The sequence below is a fragment of the Crinia signifera genome, chromosome 2 (assembly GCF_055691185.1).
Source record: "Crinia signifera chromosome 2, ASM5569118v1, whole genome shotgun sequence".
NCBI lineage: Eukaryota > Metazoa > Chordata > Amphibia > Anura > Myobatrachidae > Crinia > Crinia signifera.
Window position 1 is genome coordinate 309,468,942 of NC_139218.1, and position 21,327 is coordinate 309,490,268.

Here is a 21,327-nt window from a genome sequence, read left to right on the forward strand (position 1 = left end):
ATCACTTAGAATCTGATCAGCCTTGGCTATATCAGCCTAGCACTCACTTTAAGTAGGGCTGCTATCAGGTGTCCACACAAAAATCACCCCACCCCCACTAGCCTTTCTCCAACAACAAAAGGTCACCAATTAAGTAAGCAAATGGTGAGAGGGCAGTCTATACAATACAGAATCAGTGATTTCCTGCCTTAATTCAAAGTTTAAAATAAGAAGGGGAAATATGCTGTAGTCAATTACCAATAAATTTCAAAGCTGGGATATACAAATTCAAAGCAATAGGGTTTGTTGGGTGTTGTAGTCAATTACCTGTGGATGATAAGAATTGAAGAGTCATATCAGAGTTCCTTCCAGGTATGAGTATAAGTAGTATTAACTCCTGTATAACTCCAGCTTCGATATAACTATTGTAATATCACTTTGAACTGATCACTTAGAATCTGATCAGCCTTGGCTATATCAGCCTAGCACTCACTTTAAGTAGGGCTGCTATCAGGTGTCCACACAAAAATCACCCCACCCCCACTAGCCTTTCTCCAACAACAAAAGGTCACCAATTAAGTAAGCAAATGGTGAGAGGGCAGTCTATACAATACAGAATCAGTGATTTCCTGCCTTAATTCAAAGTTTAAAATAAGAAGGGGAAATATGCTGTAGTCAATTACCAATAAATTTCAAAGCTGGGATATACAAATTCAAAGCAATAGGGTTTGTTGGGTGTTGTAGTCAATTACCTGTGGATGATAAGAATTGAAGAGTCATATCAGAGTCCCTTCCAGGTATGAGTATAAGTAGTATTAACTCCTGTATAACTCCAGCTTCGATATAACTATTGTTTTTTTTTTTTTTTTAATATTTTTATTTTCCGTTTACGGTACAAAATTTTACAAATATACACAAAAATGACATACAGACATACAACAATACATTACATATCAACATCTTGGTATGTGCAATTGCAGTTCCTTTTCTCTAATATTTCTGCTATCTCTTCTATTCCATCCTATAGCATCAAAGGTGATAGCTTTCCCATGCGTCAACAAAACATAATTCATAAAATACATAATAATACATATTTGTTCCAGTAGTAAGCAACACTCCCCCATCTAGATTCTAATTCAAAATCCGTCTCAGCAACCCAGTAATTTGTTTATAACACATGTCGCCCGTTTCCAATTACTGTAATAAGGCATCCTGTGAAATGAGCTAAATCTTGTCGCGAAAGAGAAAAAAAAAAAAAAAAAGAAAAAAAGAAAAAAAGAGGGGGGGGAAACATTGCACCACTTAATTGTTTGATTGCTATTTTAACATACTATCATCCTTAGTCCTAATTTCAGAAGGTTGTGTATATCTATTTTATCCAACATTCAACAGTGATTATTTACAAACATTATTTCCACCATGTGTTGTATCTGTGGTAAGTGATATTATCCCATCTAGGTATCTTATACACACTTATCATTTATCGTGATTCTTTAACTTTATACAAATATTATCAATCTTAGTTCCAATTCCAGGAAATTGAGTATATCAATTTTTATCCACTGCAATCATAATAGTGTAACTTAAACATTATCTCCACCAATTATTATATCTATAATCTAGTGATCTATACTCCCTATAATTTCATACTTCCCCCCACCCCCTCCCCCCTACCCCTCCCCTCTCCATCTATTTTTCCTTCTTTAATTTAATCCAAACCCGTATCATCCCCCTTAATCCTAATCTCCCCAAAAAAAAAAAAAAAAAAAAAAAAAAGACCATAGCTCAATTATTACTTGGGCGTTGTCTCAGCCAGCGATTCCATATTTTCCAAAATTTGTCCTGAGTATTCCGGACAATATGTATAAGTTTTTCATGCTCAACTGTATAATCCACCAATGCTAGCCATTCTATATATTCTGGACCTCTATCTGCCAGCCAAGATCTGGCAATCAATACCTTCGCCAGGGAACATGCATTATTGATGAAGATCTTTTCTTCCCTATCTATATCCCCAACCCCTATTACATTTAACAGACATCCCCTATTTGATAAACAATTTCTGTTAATTCCCACCTTCACCAGAAATTCTATAACTTTTTCCCAGAATTCTCTCACTCTGGGACAATCCCATAGCAGGTGAAAGAATGAGCCAACTGCAGTCTGACATTTAGGGCAGATATCCGTAGTTCTTGCCCCGAACTTCAATAACCTCGGCATAGATAAGTATGATCGATGAAGAAGGAATAACTGGATCTGCTGGGTCCTAACTGAGTTAGTGGCCTTAGAGACCGATGAAATGGCTCTCACCCATTCATCAGGCTGCATTGGCCCTAGGTTTTCCTCCCATTTCTCCCGCAGAACTGCCAGGTTATCCCCAGCTACTGCGGATAGATAGTTATAAAATCTCGATATCAATTTATTATTTTTATCAGATTTCAATATTTTCTTAATTGGGGATTCTCCAAAGAGGGGGTTGCTATCCTTAAAAAAGGAATTTAAGGCATTACGAAGCTGAATATATATAAAAGTATACTTCGCCGGAACATCATACTCATATTGTAACTGTGCAAACGATTTTAATCTATCTCTCTCATAAAACTGGCTTATAGAGTTTATGCCAAAAGACTCCCAGAACCTGACGGATTGTGTGTATTTCATCCCTTTTAATATCTTTAGATCATTCAAAGGGTGTTCTTCATCTAGATTTTGGAAGCCGACCTTTTTATTCGATTTAACCCAGATTTTGACCGCCTGTTTTATTATATCAGGGTCTCCCCTGCTAGACTGGCCCCTCACCAGTTTCTGAAGAGGAGTAATGCCATTTTCACGCTCCAAGATAGCATTTTGTATCCTCATGCACTCTACTGAAGGTCTCACCCAATCGGCTACAGAGGCCAGTTGGCTAGCTAGATAATATAGCTGCAGATTTGGCAATGCGAGGCCACCTTCTTCCCTCTTATTAAATAAGACTTGGAGTTGAATCTTAGCACGAGAATTATTCCAGATAAAGGAACCGACCATACTATTAAATTTCCTGAAGAATGATTCGGGTATATATTTAGGGGCGTGCTGGAGTTGGTATAAGAATTTAGGTAATACAATCATTTTTATAAGGTTTACTCTCCCAGAGACTGATAAGGGTAACCTCTTCCATATTTTGAATTTATCTGTCAGATAATCTAATAGGGGATCTAGATTTAGTTTTTTAAAGTCTGCGGAACTATGCGATATCCACACTCCCAGATACTTAAAGGTGTGGGCCCATTTTAGTGGTGTATCCACCAACCCAGACCCTGTATCCTGAGGCCTAATTGCAAATATAATTGACTTGCTCCAGTTCACCCTAAACCCGGAATAATCTCCGAATTTTGTGATCACCTCCATAGCCAGAGGGGCAGTCTTCTGTCCATCCGCTAAAAAAATCAGGAGATCATCCGCGTACAGGGTGACTACATCAGAAATGGAACCTCTGTTAAACCCCACTATCTCCGGATGTTGCCGCATTAAACAGGCCAGTGGCTCTATTGATATTGCAAAGAGAGTAGGAGACAGGGGACACCCCTGCCTCGTTCCTCTAAATAAAGGGAAGGATTGCGAAACATTCCCATTTATGGCCACCCTAGCCACAGGGTCTTTATACAACAATTTTATCCATTTAATGAATCCCGGCCCCATGCCCATTGCAGCCAACACCTCCCAGAGGTAATGCCACTCGACCGCGTCAAACGCCTTGACCGCGTCGAGGGACATCACCACCGGGAGGGGATAGGCCAGATGTGCAGCCTGTGTTTGCAGCAACATCTTACGAATATTGGATGAGGTTGATTTGCCAGGCATAAAACCTGTTTGGTCCGGGTGGATTAATTTCCCAATATGTTTATTCAACCTATTTGAAAAAATTTTAGCAAGAATCTTAGCCTCTGTAGCTATAAGAGAGATAGGGCGATAGGAGTCTAACTGCACCGGATCTTTTTGTGCCTTAAGAAGAACTACTATTTTTGCTTCCATCATAGATAGAGGGAGTTTGTCCGCATCAAAGCTATTATTGAATATTTCCAGGAGTAGTGGAGCCATTAGTTCCATATGTTTTTTAAAAATCTCAGCGGGGATGCCATCGATCCCGGGAGCCTTTCCATTAGGCAATGAGGCGATTGCTACTTTTATTTCCGTCAAGTTCAAGGGGGCCTCAAGCTCGAGCATATCCTCTACACCCAGTTTTGGTAACTTAATCTTTTTCAAAAAATCACAGATATCACTCTGATTATGCCTGGATCTGGACTCGTATAGTTCAGCGAAATATCCTCTAAATACCTCCAACATCTCTTTATTTTCGCTTACCTCAGCCCCACTCCTATCTGTTATCCTCGCTATTACATTAGGGGGGTTATCAGATTGGGCTATTTTAGCTAAGAGTTTCCCCGATCTGTCAGCCGTGGCATATCTAATCTGGGAACTGTGTAGGGACATCTTTGCATTTTCCTCTTTCACGCATGCCACCCAATTCTCTTGGGCCTCTAACCATTTTTTTTTTAAATCCTCACTGCCCTTATCAAGATAGCGTCTCTCAAGATTCTCACATTCCTGTTCCAACGCCACAACTTTCTCTTTACTAATTCTTCTTGCTTCAGATACTCCCCTCCTTAAACTGCCCCTTATATAGGCTTTGAAACAGTCCCATACCATACCGGTTGGGGCCGTTCCTCTATTCATTTCCCAGTATTCCTGCCACTGACCTTCGAGAGTGGTGTCCAATTTTTCTAACCATCTTGTATCAAATTTCCAAAATGAATTACCTTCCCTTCTCTGGTCAGTCAATTCCAGGATCACTGGGGAATGATCGGAAATCCCTCTATTTTTATATGTTACATCTACAACATTAGGTAGAAGAGTATCCGAAATTAACACCAAATCAATTCTAGAAAAACTTTGAAAAGAGGCTGAGAAGCAAGAAAATTGTGTTTTAGTGGGATTTCTAACCCTCCATGGATCCACCCACCCCAAATTTTTAATGAATTCACCAAAGCCTTTATTATTTCGGCTACCACTTATGGCTGACCTACTCCACCTATCAGCTTGTACATCAATTATATTATTATAGTCGCCAATACAGATCACCGCAGTATCTGGAGAATCCGCAGAGAATTCAATTGCAGATTTCAAAATCTCATAAGAGAAGGGTGGAGGAATGTATATGGCCATTAACAACACATGATAGGAATGAATCTTACAGTCCAAAAAAATATACCGCCCCTGAGAATCAATCTTCTTTCGGTTGCACTCAAATGGGAGAGATCTCTTAATTAAAATTGACACCCCTCTAGAGCTATTTGTGAATGGGGCATGGTATACCCATCCAGTCCAGGGTTTTTTAAGACTTAACAAAGAGGAGCCTGCAAGGTGTGTTTCAACCAAGCAGGTAACATCCGCATTATACTGTTTTACTTGTCGCATTATTAGGGACCTTTTTATTTTATTATTCATCCCCCTTACATTCCATGACATAATTACAACCATGCTTAGTTAATTAATTTATACCTTCTCTCCAACTCGAATGCAACTTCTAGAAAAGTGGGCCAACAAATACCAATATTCACAATTAAATAAAAAAAAAAAAAAAAAAAAAAAACAAGAAAAAGACATATTGCATAAACCAGTTTCATATTACTACAAATACCAACGCCTACTTCTCTTAATACCCCTATTGAGCTGGTTAGCATTGACTTATACTTGAAACATTGTGAGTATGTATTATCTCCACATAAGTAATTACCACAAATCTGGGCTGGAATAGAAGGATAGACTGCTAAATAGCATACCAAGCAATTGACAAAAGAAACAAGACAACACATTACATATAATACAACCCCCATCCCCCCCATCCCGCCTCCCTCCACCCTGTATACCTCTATACCCCTGGCATACTTCTGTCCCGATCCCCTATCTACTACTAACCCCTCGAGGCTTCTAATTTTAGCACACCATCAGGCGGTGAGCTCCCTGAACTACAATCATAATCTTAATATACCTAAACAATTTATTCAGCATTTTGACCCATTTGTTTAGAGCCTGGTGCCCGTTTATCAAGCCAGTCTCCGGCTTCATTGGCTGATTGGAAAAAGACCGTGCCAGTGTCTGTGACAATTCTTAGTTTTGCAGGGAACACCATGGAGTATTTAACTCCCTTTTCCCGGAGTCTCTTCTTAATTTCTAAGAATTTTGCTCGCTCTTTTTGTATTTCCAGAGCAAAATCCGGGAACAGCGAAATTCTATTCCCATTATGCTCCAATGGGCCCTTTGTTCTAGCTAGACGAAGCACCATGTCCCGATCCTGGAAATGTAAAAATTTCATAATCAACGTTCGCGGGGGGGCTCCGGGGGGGGGGGAGGCCTCATTGGTACTCTATGAGCTCTCTCGATAGTAAAGAATCTAGAAAATGAGTCCAGACCCAATTTGTCCTTTAACCATTTCTCCAAAAATAAAGCAACCTCAACCCCTTCTTCCCTTTCCGGTAATCCCACCAGCCGAACATTGTTCCTGCGCAGTCGCCCTTCCATGTCAGATATTTTATCTTTTAGGAGCTGCATTTGGGTTGACACTGCGTTGACCTTTTCCAGTAGTGACTTATTACAGTCCTCGATATTTGAGATGCGCTGCTCAGCCTCTTTCATCTGGGATTTAATTTCTTGTATATCGTTTTTGAGCCCGCCTATATCTTGCTGGATGCTGACAATCTTTTCTGACAGCCTTAGCTCACAGCCGTGGATAGCATCCAAAAGTTGTTGACGTGTAATTTCAGGGGATTGCTGGGTAGAGCTCTTTGCGGGGGAGCTTTGGGGAGTTGACTGGGGTGTTGATTGTGGCGTTTGCCCACCATTATTAGTCTGGGAGCGTGCAAATCTTTCCAGGCGCGCCGCAGCTGCAGTGTTACCACTTTTGCCCATGTCGACTGATACCACTGTCTCTGACTAATAATCACAAAAGATGTTCAATCCGAGCTTCTTAATAAATATATCCTTCTTATAATCAGAGCACACTGTACTGTATATTTTTGCGGCTTTTTCTGCCAATAGGGTACGGGGGGAGGGAGAGAAAAGAAAGGAGAGAGGGTCTTAGTTCGTCGGCATTTACCCAACAGGTATAGTTCAAAGGGCATACAGGAAAAATACAGTTCCACCCCAGCCGTATCACTGCCTGAATGATCCAGCATTTGGCATCACTGCTGCCGGTATAACCACGCGGGGCCCCTGCCCAGACCGTACCGAGTTGATTAGAGCACTTAGTGCACTCAGCCAGAGTTTTTTAGTTATGTATCTCACCACTCCGTTGCGGTCCTTCTAAGTGTTTTCCTTGCTTCAGTTTCGCGGAGTCAGCGATCGAAAGCCCCTCTCTCCCACTCACTTTACTCTCACCCGTCCGGGCAGCCTGCACGTGCACCGCCGCAGCCGCCTGGATACCGCTGAGTACTTCGGCGTCTCTTCGCACCTCCTGATGACGTGTGCAATCCACGCGAGATCTCGCTCCCAGCTCCAAGCTTCCCCGTACAGCCCAAAGTCCCGGGCCGCCCGCTAGACTGTCCAATAAACAGGAGGGCACAGACGCTACACAGGTACTCACTCCTGGAGCCCAATTGCGGGGCTCAGGTCACTCTTTCGGCCGGTCTCCAGTATTGTACGGATGTTACATTCAGGGAGCTCTCCCCACACACTCACTCACTCCCGCCTTGCCGTGGCCACGCCTCCATCTTCGATATAACTATTGTAATATCACTTTGAACTGATCACTTAGAATCTGATCAGCCTTGGCTATATCAGCCTAGCACTCACTTTAAGTAGGGCTGCTATCAGGTGTCCACACAAAAATCACCCCACCCCCACTAGCCTTTCTCCAACAACAAAAGGTCACCAATTAAGTAAGCAAATGGTGAGAGGGCAGTCTATACAATACAGAATCAGTGATTTCCTGCCTTAATTCAAAGTTTTAAATAAGAAGGGGAAATATGCTGTAGTCAATTACCAATAAATTTCAAAGCTGGGATATACAAATTCAAAGCAATAGGGTTTGTTGGGTGTTGTAGTCAATTACCAATAAATTTCAAAGCTGGGATATACAAATTCAAAGCAATAGGGTTTGTTGGGTGTTGTAGTCAATTACCTGTGGATGATAAGAATTGAAGAGTCATATCAGAGTCCCTTCCAGGTATGAGTATAAGTAGTATTAACTCCTGTATAACTCCAGCTTCGATATAACTATTGTAATATCACTTTGAACTGATCACTTAGAATCTGATCAGCCTTGGCTATATCAGCCTAGCACTCACTTTAAGTAGGGCTGCTATCAGGTGTCCACACAAAAATCACCCCACCCCCACTAGCCTTTCTCCAACAACAAAAGGTCACCAATTAAGTAAGCAAATGGTGAGAGGGCAGTCTATACAATACAGAATCAGTGATTTCCTGCCTTAATTCAAAGTTTAAAATAAGAAGGGGAAATATGCTGTAGTCAATTACCAATAAATTTCAAAGCTGGGATATACAAATTCAAAGCAATAGGGTTTGTTGGGTGTTGTAGTCAATTACCTGTGGATGATAAGAATTGAAGAGTCATATCAGAGTCCCTTCCAGGTATGAGTATAAGTAGTATTAACTCCTGTATAACTCCAGCTTCGATATAACTATTGTAATATCACTTTGAACTGATCACTTAGAATCTGATCAGCCTTGGCTATATCAGCCTAGCACTCACTTTAAGTAGGGCTGCTATCAGGTGTCCACACAAAAATCACCCCACCACCACTAGCCTTTCTCCAACAACAAAAGGTCACCAATTAAGTAAGCAAATGGTGAGAGGGCAGTCTATACAATACAGAATCAGTGATTTCCTGCCTTAATTCAAAGTTTAAAATAAGAAGGGGAAATATGCTGTAGTCAATTACCAATAAATTTCAAAGCTGGGATATACAAATTCAAAGCAATAGGGTTTGTTGGGTGTTGTAGTCAATTACCAATAAATTTCAAAGCTGGGATATACAAATTCAAAGCAATAGGGTTTGTTGGGTGTTGTAGTCAATTACCTGTGGATGATAAGAATTGAAGAGTCATATCAGAGTCCCTTCCAGGTATGAGTATAAGTAGTATTAACTCCTGTATAACTCCAGCTTCGATATAACTATTGTAATATCACTTTGAACTGATCACTTAGAATCTGATCAGCCTTGGCTATATCAGCCTAGCACTCACTTTAAGTAGGGCTGCTATCAGGTGTCCACACAAAAATCACCCCACCCCCACTAGCCTTTCTCCAACAACAAAAGGTCACCAATTAAGTAAGCAAATGGTGAGAGGGCAGTCTATACAATACAGAATCAGTGATTTCCTGCCTTAATTCAAAGTTTAAAATAAGAAGGGGAAATATGCTGTAGTCAATTACCAATAAATTTCAAAGCTGGGATATACAAATTCAAAGCAATAGGGTTTGTTGGGTGTTGTAGTCAATTACCTGTGGATGATAAGAATTGAAGAGTCATATCAGAGTCCCTTCCAGGTATGAGTATAAGTAGTATTAACTCCTGTATAACTCCAGCTTCGATATAACTATTGTAATATCACTTTGAACTGATCACTTAGAATCTGATCAGCCTTGGCTATATCAGCCTAGCACTCACTTTAAGTAGGGCTGCTATCAGGTGTCCACACAAAAATCACCCCACCCCCACTAGCCTTTTTCCAACAACAAAAGGTCACCAATTAAGTAAGCAAATGGTGAGAGGGCAGTCTATACAATACAGAATCAGTGATTTCCTGCCTTAATTCAAAGTTTAAAATAAGAAGGGGAAATATGCTGTAGTCAATTACCAATAAATTTCAAAGCTGGGATATACAAATTCAAAGCAATAGGGTTTGTTGGGTGTTGTAGTCAATTACCAATAAATTTCAAAGCTGGGATATACAAATTCAAAGCAATAGGGTTTGTTGGGTGTTGTAGTCAATTACCTGTGGATGATAAGAATTGAAGAGTCATATCAGAGTCCCTTCCAGGTATGAGTATAAGTAGTATTAACTCCTGTATAACTCCAGCTTCGATATAACTATTGTAATATCTCTTTGAACTGATCACTTAGAATCTGATCAGCCTTGGCTATATCAGCCTAGCACTCACTTTAAGTAGGGCTGCTATCAGGTGTCCACACAAAAATCACCCCACCCCCACTAGCCTTTCTCCAACAACAAAAGGTCACCAATTAAGTAAGCAAATGGTGAGAGGGCAGTCTATACAATACAGAATCAGTGATTTCCTGCCTTAATTCAAAGTTTAAAATAAGAAGGGGAAATATGCTGTAGTCAATTACCAATAAATTTCAAAGCTGGGATATACAAATTCAAAGCAATAGGGTTTGTTGGGTGTTGTAGTCAATTACCAATAAATTTCAAAGCTGGGATATACAAATTCAAAGCAATAGGGTTTGTTGGGTGTTGTAGTCAATTACCTGTGGATGATAAGAATTGAAGAGTCATATCCAATGGCTGGCTGGCAACTTTTAGCCTGGGGGGCAAGTCCAGAGCACCGGCCCATAAGTAACAGCGTATCGTTAAATGGAGGTTTTTCGTATATGTATTAATTAAAAAAAAAACAATAATAGGACACCACAGGCTGCTCCCCCTGGCTAGTTATGCCAGAACCAGTGGCATTACTAGCCACTTTGGTACCCTGTGCCAGAAAGGAAATTGGTGCTTGCCTCACCACCACACTAAAAATAGGAGAGTGCGCGCCGAAGGCGCGCGGCAAAATGTAGGAGCGATACTTCATGGGGAAGAGGCGTGGCCATATAAAAGTACTAATAACATCGTAATGCCCATAACACATTATACCACACACAGTAATGCCCATTAAGTATTATGCCACTCAGCGTAATGCCCCTTACACAATATGCCGCACACCATAATGCCCATATGATATTACGACACACATTATGCTCCACGCAATGCCCCGAGTACACCTGCATATGACTACATAATGGCCCAGGGTTACCGACAGTAGTAGCGCTGTGTGTTTATATATATATATATATATATATATATCGCACACTGTTACCGACAGTAGCAGCGCAACTTATATTGTACATAACGTCCACATCAGTTGCCGACAGTAGTAGTATCACAACTTATACATAATGCCCACACCAGTTGCTGACAGTAGTAGCACTGCTTATACGTAACACCCACACCAGTTGCCGACAATAGTAGCGTTGCCTATACATAACAACCGCACCAGTTTCTGACAGTAGTAGTGCTGCTTATACGTAACACCCACACCGACACCGACACCAGACGCAACAGCAGTAGTGCTGCCTATACATATGCCCCCACCAGTTGCCGACACTAGTAACACTGCCTGTACATATGTCCACACCAGTTGCTGACACTAGTAGCACTGATTATACATATGCCCACACCAGTTGCCGACACTAGTAAAGCTGCCTGTACATATGCCCACACCAGTTGACGACACTAGTAGCGCTGATTATACATATGCCCACACCAGTTGCCGATGCTAGTAGCGCTGCTTGTACATATGTCCACACCAGTTGCCGACACAAGTAGCGCTGATTATACATATGTCCACACCAATTGCCGACACTAGTAGCGCTGCCTGTACATATGCCCACACCAGTTGCCGACACTAGTAGCGCTGCATGTACACATGCCCACACCAGTTGCCGACACTAGTAGCGCTGATTATACATATGCCCACAGCAGTTGCCGACACTAGTAGCGCTGCTTGTACATATGTCAACACCAGTTGCCGACACTAGTAACGCTGCCTGTACATATGTCCACACCAGTTGCCGACACTAGTAAAGCTGCTTGTACATATGTCCACACCAGTTGCCGACACTAGTAGCGCTGCTTCTACAAATGCCCACACCAGTTGCCGACACTAGTAGCGCTGCTTGTACAAATGCCCACACCAGTTGCCGATACTAGTAGCGCTGCTTGCACAAATGCCCACACCAGTTGCCGACACTAATAACGCTGCCTGTACATATGTCCACACCAGTTGCCGACACTAGTAGCGCTGCTTGTACACATGCCCACACCAGTTGCCGACACTAGTAACGCTGCCTGTACATATGTCCACACCAATTGCCGACACTATTAGCGCTGCTTGTACACATGCCTACACCACTTGCCGACACTAGTAGCGCTGCTTGTACACATGCCCACACCAGTTAAAGTACACTCACATTTTACATACCTGGTTCAGGGCACTTCAGGCTGGCAGCTCATCATCTCCTTCACAGTCGTGTAGCTCCGCCCCCTCCGGACGTTAGCCCCGCCCCTTTTTCAATCCTAACAGGGACGCTGAGCAGGGAGGGATCCTCTGTGCAGTGCTGTCCACGCTGCTGCCTGTAATGCAGTGTGATACAGGCGCAGCTGCTGGCAGCCACAGAGGTCTGAGCTCCAAAGAGAGTCCACAGCCACTCTCTGTAGCGGCCTCCTGCACTAGACGTCCTCAGTGCAGGAGGCCGGCGGCCATGTTTCCGAAGACCAGTCGGAGACTGGTTAGCCGTGGCTGCAGCAGCAGCCTCAGAAACGGCCCGCACACATTAGATTGAGCGGCCCGGGGGGCACATGGCACCCTGCCCCCCGGCCCAGCCCGCCCCTGGTCATATCAGAGTCCCTTCCAGGTATGAGTATAAGTAGTATTAACTCCTGTATAACTCCAGCTTCGATATAACTATTGTAATATCACTTTGAACTGATCACTTAGAATCTGATCAGCCTTGGCTATATCAGCCTAGCACTCACTTTAAGTAGGGCTGCTATCAGGTGTCCACACAAAAATCACCCCACCCCCACTAGCCTTTCTCCAACAACAAAAGGTCACCAATTAAGTAAGCAAATGGTGAGAGGGCAGTCTATACAATACAGAATCAGTGATTTCCTGCCTTAATTCAAAGTTTAAAATAAGAAGGGGAAATATGCTGTAGTCAATTACCAATAAATTTCAAAGCTGGGATATACAAATTCAAAGCAATAGGGTTTGTTGGGTGTTGTAGTCAATTACCAATAAATTTCAAAGCTGGGATATACAAATTCAAAGCAATAGGGTTTGTTGGGTGTTGTAGTCAATTACCTGTGGATGATAAGAATTGAAGAGTCATATCAGAGTCCCTTCCAGGTATGAGTATAAGTAGTATTAACTCCTGTATAACTCCAGCTTCGATATAACTATTGTAATATCACTTTGAACTGATCACTTAGAATCTGATCAGCCTTGGCTATATCAGCCTAGCAACTCACTTTAAGTAGGGCTGCTATCAGGTGTCCACACAAAAATCACCCCACCCCCACTAGCCTTTCTCCAACAACAAAAGGTCACCAATTAAGTAAGCAAATGGTGAGAGGGCAGTCTATACAATACAGAATCAGTGATTTCCTGCCTTAATTCAAAGTTTAAAATAAGAAGGGGAAATATGCTGTAGTCAATTACCAATAAATTTCAAAGCTGGGATATACAAATTCAAAGCAATAGGGTTTGTTGGGTGTTGTAGTCAATTACCTGTGGATGATAAGAATTGAAGAGTCATATCAGAGTCCCTTCCAGGTATGAGTATAAGTAGTATTAACTCCTGTATAACTCCAGCTTCGATATAACTATTGTAATATCACTTTGAACTGATCACTTAGAATCTGATCAGCCTTGGCTATATCAGCCTAGCACTCACTTTAAGTAGGGCTGCTATCAGGTGTCCACACAAAAATCACCCCACCCCCACTAGCCTTTCTCCAACAACAAAAGGTCACCAATTAAGTAAGCAAATGGTGAGAGGGCAGTCTATACAATACAGAATCAGTGATTTCCTGCCTTAATTCAAAGTTTAAAATAAGAAGGGGAAATATGCTGTAGTCAATTACCAATAAATTTCAAAGCTGGGATATACAAATTCAAAGCAATAGGGTTTGTTGGGTGTTGTAGTCAATTACCAATAAATTTCAAAGCTGGGATATACAAATTCAAAGCAATAGGGTTTGTTGGGTGTTGTAGTCAATTACCTGTGGATGATAAGAATTGAAGAGTCATATCAGAGTCCCTTCCAGGTATGAGTATAAGTAGTATTAACTCCTGTATAACTCCAGCTTCGATATAACTATTGTAATATCACTTTGAACTGATCACTTAGAATCTGATCAGCCTTGGCTATATCAGCCTAGCACTCACTTTAAGTAGGGCTGCTATCAGGTGTCCACACAAAAATCACCCCACCCCCACTAGCCTTTCTCCAACAACAAAAGGTCACCAATTAAGTAAGCAAATGGTGAGAGGGCAGTCTATACAATACAGAATCAGTGATTTCCTGCCTTAATTCAAAGTTTAAAATAAGAAGGGGAAATATGCTGTAGTCAATTACCAATAAATTTCAAAGCTGGGATATACAAATTCAAAGCAATAGGGTTTGTTGGGTGTTGTAGTCAATTACCAATAAATTTCAAAGCTGGGATATACAAATTCAAAGCAATAGGGTTTGTTGGGTGTTGTAGTCAATTACCTGTGGATGATAAGAATTGAAGAGTCATATCAGAGTCCCTTCCAGGTATGACTATAAGTAGTATTAACTCCTGTATAACTCCAGCTTCGATATAACTATTGTAATATCACTTTGAACTGATCACTTAGAATCTGATCAGCCTTGGCTATATCAGCCTAGCACTCACTTTAAGTAGGGCTGCTATCAGGTGTCCACACAAAAATCACCCCACCCCCACTAGCCTTTCTCCAACAACAAAAGGTCACCAATTAAGTAAGCAAATGGTGAGAGGGCAGTCTATACAATACAGAATCAGTGATTTCCTGCCTTAATTCAAAGTTTAACCCCTTCCCGACATTTGACGTACATTTACGTCATGGCCGGGAGGTACTTCCCGACACATGGCATAAATGTACGTCATGAGTTTAAACTGTCACTGCGTCTCGAGACGCAGTGACAGAGGGACGATGTCTGCTGTCCCTGACAGCAGACATGTCCCTGCATGCCCAGGGGGGGCTGCGATGTCGCCCCCCCGTCGGCGATCGCTGTGATTGGCTGTTCAGTGTGAACAGCCATTCACAGCGTTTTCCTGTGTTACCAGCGAATCGGACGCTCGGTAACACAGGTGTCAATCACCGCCGGGCGTCAGGGGGCATGAGGGGGTCATCGGTGACGATGACACCTCACCCCACCCTCACCCCACCTGCCCCCAAGGCTGTGATTGGTCCGTGGGACCCACGGACCAATCACAGCCAAGGCGCGACATTTAAACTGACGGTGACTGCGCTGCAGACGCCATTCCGGTCTGGAATAGCGTGCAGAACGGTCACCGTGCCTGCCTGCCGTGAATACCGACCTGATCCTTGCTAATACTTACCTGATCCTTGCAAATACCTTACCTGATCACCTTATCACTGCTTGTAGCGTGCTGGACGCTTCCTGGATCTGACTTCCTGAGACTTCCTGCTGCTGCTGCAGTGTGATAGAGAGATAGAGAGATAGAGAGAGAGATAGAGAGAGATAGAGAGAGATAGAGAGATAGTGACAGAGAGAGCTATATTTTGTGTCTGCTACCCCCCCTTTTTGGGGGTGCAGGGGTTTTCTATATATAAATAACTGTCAGTGCTGCTGCTGCAGTGTCATACAGTGATAGATAGTGATAGATAGTGATAGATAGTGAGAGGTAGAGAGATAGAGAGATTTGTGTCTGCTACCCCCCCTTTTTGGGGGTGCAGGGGTTTTATTTTATATATATAACTGTCAGTGCTGCTGCTGCAGTGTCATAGAGTGATAGATAGTGATAGATAGTGAGAGATAGAGAGATAGAGAGAGATAGTGACAGAGAGTGATAGAGAGTGTATATTTTGTGTCTGCTACCCCCCCTTTTTGGGGGTGCAGTTTTTTTTTATACATATAACTGTCAGTGCTGCTGCTGCAGTGTCCTAGAGTGATAGATAGTGAGAGATAGTGAGAGATAGAGAGATAGAGAGAGATAGTGACAGAGAGTGATAGAGAGTGTATATTTTGTGTCTGCTACCCCCCCTTTTGTGCTGATCAGTATATCTGTGCTGATCAGCAACTTTTTGGGGGCGCAGAGGTTTTTTTTTTATATATATACCTGTCAGTTGCTGCCAGTTGCACTGTCAGTTGCACCAAAGGTTGTGCACCTGCTGTCCCTCACTGGTAATCAGTGTCGCATCACTGATCACCTTTTTTTTTTTTTGTGAGTGCTGTGGGGTCTTTTTTTAATTTTTTTTTTACACACACTGATTTTGTGGGTGTCCTGTGGCCACTGTGCGCCGATCAGTGACGTACATCACTGATCAGCTTTTTCGGCACAGGGTTGATCAATTTTTTATTTTTTTTTTGATCAGATTCCTGTTGCCTTTGAGCGCTGTTCAGTGACAGACGTTACTGACCAACATCTGTGCTCAATTTTTGGCGCAGGACCTTTTTTTTTTTTTTTTAACCCCTTCAATTTTTTATTTTTAACCCCTTCATTTTTTTTTTTTTTATTGGTATAAAGTATTTTTTTTTTTCTGCACCACATACACACTACACACTACATACCCCCCGGATTGAAATAAAGTTTGTACCCCCCCCTACACTATACACGTGTTGAAACATTTCACTACCAGTAACACAAAAATAAAAATGGCATCCCAAATGTCCTCCCAAATGTCCTCCCAAATGTCCTCCCAGTCATCCAGGAGAATGTATTCAGTGGAGGAGGCATATGCCATGCTTGCCTCTGACTCTGACACAGGCAGTGATGCAAGTGGGGAATTTGAAGGATTCGTCTTAAGCTCCTCTTCCTCCTCTGGTGATGAGGGACCCCCTCAAAGACGCCCCCGTAGATCAGCTGAGATTCCCCCCCCAATAATTGATCTAGTATGGACCCCACCACCAGACAATTTTGAGCCCCAGGTTCCTGAGTTTTTGGCCATGCCAGGAATCCAATTTGATTCCACAGGTCTCAGAGAAATTGACTTTTTCAAATTATTTTTCTCTGATGATTTTATAAATTTAATGGTGGACCAAACTAATTTATATGCCCAGCAGTTTATTGCTCAAAACCCCACGTCATCATTTGCTAGGTGGACCCCTGTAGATGCAGTAGAGATGATGACGTTTTGGGGTCTGGTGTTTCATATGGGCATAGTAAAAAAGCCAGAAATTAGGCAATATTGGAGTACAGATGTTCTGTACAGTACTCCATTTTACCGTATGGCCATGCCCCGGACTCGATTTGAGACAATTCTTAAATTTATACATTACACCGATAATGCACAGTGCCCACCCAGAGATGATCCCACCTTCGACCGGCTATTCAAAGTCAGGCCGGTCATTGATCATTTCAGTGCCAAATTTGAAGAGGTGTACATCCCTGAAAAATTTATTTGTATCGACGAGTCCCTTATACATTTTAAAGGAAGGGTTAAATTCCGCCAGTACCTTCCCAGTAAGAGGGCAAGGTATGGCATAAAAATGTATAAACTGTGTGAAAGCACCTCAGGGTACACCCACAGGTTTAGGGTTTATGAAGGGAAGGATTCAAGAATTCAACCGCCAGAATGCCCCCCCTCCCTCGTAGGTGTTAGTGGGAAAATTGTCTGGGATTTAGTGCACCCCTTCCTGGATAAAGGTTATCACCTCTATGTGGATAACTTTTACACCAGCATCCCCCTGTTTAAGGCCCTTGGTTCAAGAGGTACAGCAGCTTGCGGTACTGTGCGCAAGAACCAAAGAGGCCTCCCAAAAACGCACATTGCCCAAGTAATGAGAAGGGGTGAAAGCAGGGGAATATGCAACGAAAATATGTTGTTGGTCAAATATAAGGACAAGAGGGATGTCCTTATACTGACAACAATTCACGGAGACAGTACCACCTCCGTCCCTGTACGAGGTACCAGTACCCACACCTCAAAACCTAATTGTATCCTGGATTACAATAGGTACATGGGCGGAGTGGATCTTTCAGATCAGGTACTGAAGCCGTACAGTGCCCTGCGGAAAACAAAAATCTGGTACAAGAAGGTGGCCGTGTATATCATCCAGATGGCACTGTATAACGCTTACGTGCTATTCCGTTCTACCGGCCAGAGGGGGACATTTATGCACTTTCAAGAGGAAGTCATAAAGGGCCTAATATTTGGGAACCAGCAGGCAGAGGGCCCCAGTACTTCTAGTACTGGCCCCCGTATTGTACCAGGGCAGCATTTTCCTGATGAAATCCCCTCCACTGGAAAAAAGGGCAGGACACAAAAAAGGTGCAAAGTTTGCTATAAAAAGGGAATAAGAAAGCAAACTATTTTCCAGTGTGACACTTGCCCCGACAAACCCGGCCTATGTATAAAGGAGTGTTTTAAAATATACCACACATCTATGGAATATTAGGTTCATAATTTCACCGTGCTTCGGGGGTCTTGCTAATGCCACATAGCACCCACCATTCATTTCACCAGAATCTGAGCCGCAAAATCCAAAAATCACTCCTTCCCTTCTGAGTCCTGCCATGCACCCAACTGGTATTTTTTGGTCACATGTGAGGCATTGCCGTACTCGGGAGAAATTGGGGCACAGATTTTGGGGTGCTTTGTCTCCTTCATTCCTTGTGAAAATGAAAAATTTTGAGCCAGAACTGCATTTTTGTGCAAAAAAATGTAATTTTTCATGTTCACTGCCCACTTGTATCAAAATTGGTGAAACCCCTGGGGGTTTGAAATGTACACTATACCCCTAGATGAATTCCCTGAGGGGTGTAGTTTGCAAAATGGGGTCACTTGTGGGGGGGTTCCACTGTATTGGTGCTTTGGGGGTCTTGCTAATGCGACATAGCACCCACCATCATTCCACCAGAATTTGTGCTGCAAAATCCAAATATCACTCCTTCCCTTCTGAGTCCTGCCACTTTTTGGTCACACATGAGGCATTGCCGTACTCGGGAGAAATTGGGGCACAGATTTTGGGGTGCTTTGTCTCCTTCATTCCTTCTGAAAATGAAAAATTTTGAGCCAGAACTGCATTTTTGTTTAAAAAAATGTAATTTTTCATTTTCACTGCCCACTTGTATCAAAATTGGTGAAACCCCTGGGGGTTTGAAATGTACACTATACCCCTAGATGAATTCCCTGAGGGGTGTAGTTTGCAAAATGGGGTGACTTGTGGGGGGGTTCCACTGTATTGGTGCAACATAGCACCCACCATTCATTCCACCAGAATCTGTGCTGCAAAATCCAAAAATCACTCCTTCCCTTCTGAGTCCTGCCATGCACCCAACTGGTATTTTTTGGTCACATGTGAGGCATTGCCGTACTCGGGAGAAATTGGGGCACAGATTTTGGGGTGCTTTTTCTCCTTCATACCTTCTGAAAATGAAAAATTTTGAGCCAGAACTGCATTTTTGTGTAAAAAATGTAATTTTTCTTTTTCACTGCCCACTTGTATCAAAATTGGTGAAACCCCTGGGGGTTTGAAATGTACACTATACCCCTAGATGAATTCCCTGAGGGGTGTAGTTTGCAAAATGGGGTCACTTGTGGGGGGGTTCCACTGTATTGGTGCTTGGGGGGTCTTGCTAATGCGACATAGCACCCACCAAAATTCCACCAGAATCTGAGCTGCAAAATCCAAAAATCACTCCTTCCCTTCTGAGTCCTGCCATGCACCCAACTGGTATTTTTTGGTCACATGTGAGGCATTGCCGTACTCGGGAGAAATTGGGGCACAGATTTTGGGGTGCTTTTTCTCCTTCATACCTTCTGAAAATGAAAAATTTTGAGCCAGAACTGCATTTTTGTGTAAAAAATGTAATTTTTCATGTTCACTGCCCACTTGTATCAAAATTGGTGAAACCCCTGGGGGTTTGAAATGTACACTATACCCCTAGATGAATTCCCTGAGGGGTGTAGTTTGCAAAATGGGGTCACTTGTGGGGGGGTTCCACTGTATTGGTGCTTGGGGGGTCTTGCTAATGCAACATAGCACCCACCAAAATTCCACCAGAATCTGAGCTGCAAAATCCAAAAATCACTCCTTCCCTTCTGAGTCCTGCCATGCACCCAACTGGTATTTTTTGGTCACATGTGAGGCATTGCCGTACTCGGGAGAAATTGGGGCACAGATTTTGGGGTGCTTTGTCTCCTTCATACCTTCTGAAAATGAAAAATTTTGAGCCAGAACTGCATTTTTGTGTAAAAAAATGTAATTTTTCATTTTCACTGCCCACTTGTATCAAAATTGGTGAAACCCCTGGGGGTTTGAAATGTACACTATACCCCTAGATGAATTCCCTGAGGGGTGTACTTTGCAAAATGGGGTGACTTGTGGGGGGGTTCCACTGTATTGGTGCAACATAGCACCCACCATTCATTCCACCAAAATCTGTGCTGCAAAATCCAAAAATCACTCCTTCCGTTCTGAGTCCTGCCATGCACCCAACTGGTATTTTTTGGTCACATGTGAGGCATTGCCGTACTCGGGAGAAATTGGGGCACAGATTTTGGGGTGCTTTTTCTCCTTCATACCTTCTGAAAATGAAAAATTTTGAGCCAGAACTGCATTTTTGTGTAAAAAAATGTAATTTTTCATTTTCACTGCCCACTTGTATCAAAATTGGTGAAACCCCTGGGGGTTTGAAATGTACACTATACCCCTAGATGAATTCCCTGAGGGGTGTAGTTTTCAAAATGGGGTGACTTGTGGGGGGGTTCCACTGTATTGGTGCTTGGGGGGTCTTGCTAATGCGACATAGCACCCACCAAAATTCCACCAGAATCTGAGCTGCAAAATCCAAAAATCACTCCTTCCGTTCTGAGTCCTGCCATGCACCCAACTGGTATTTTTTGGTCACATGTGAGGCATTGCCGTACTCGGGAGAAATTGGGGCACAGATTTTGGGGTGCTTTTTCTCCTTCATACCTTCTGAAAATGAAAAATTTTGAGCCAGAACTGCATTTTTGTGTAAAAAATGTAATTTTTCTTTTTCACTGCCCACTTGTATCAAAATTGGTGAAACCCCTGGGGGTTTGAAATGTACACTATACCCCTAGATGAATTCCCTGAGGGGTGTAGTTTGCAAAATGGGGTCACTTGTGGGGGGGTTCCACTGTATTGGTGCTTGGGGGGTCTTGCTAATGCGACATAGCACCCACCAAAATTCCACCAGAATCTGAGCTGCAAAATCCAAAAATCACTCCTTCCCTTCTGAGTCCTGCCATGCACCCAACTGGTATTTTTTGGTCACATGTGAGGCATTGCCGTACTCGGGAGAAATTGGGGCACAGATTTTGGGGTGCTTTTTCTCCTTCATACCTTC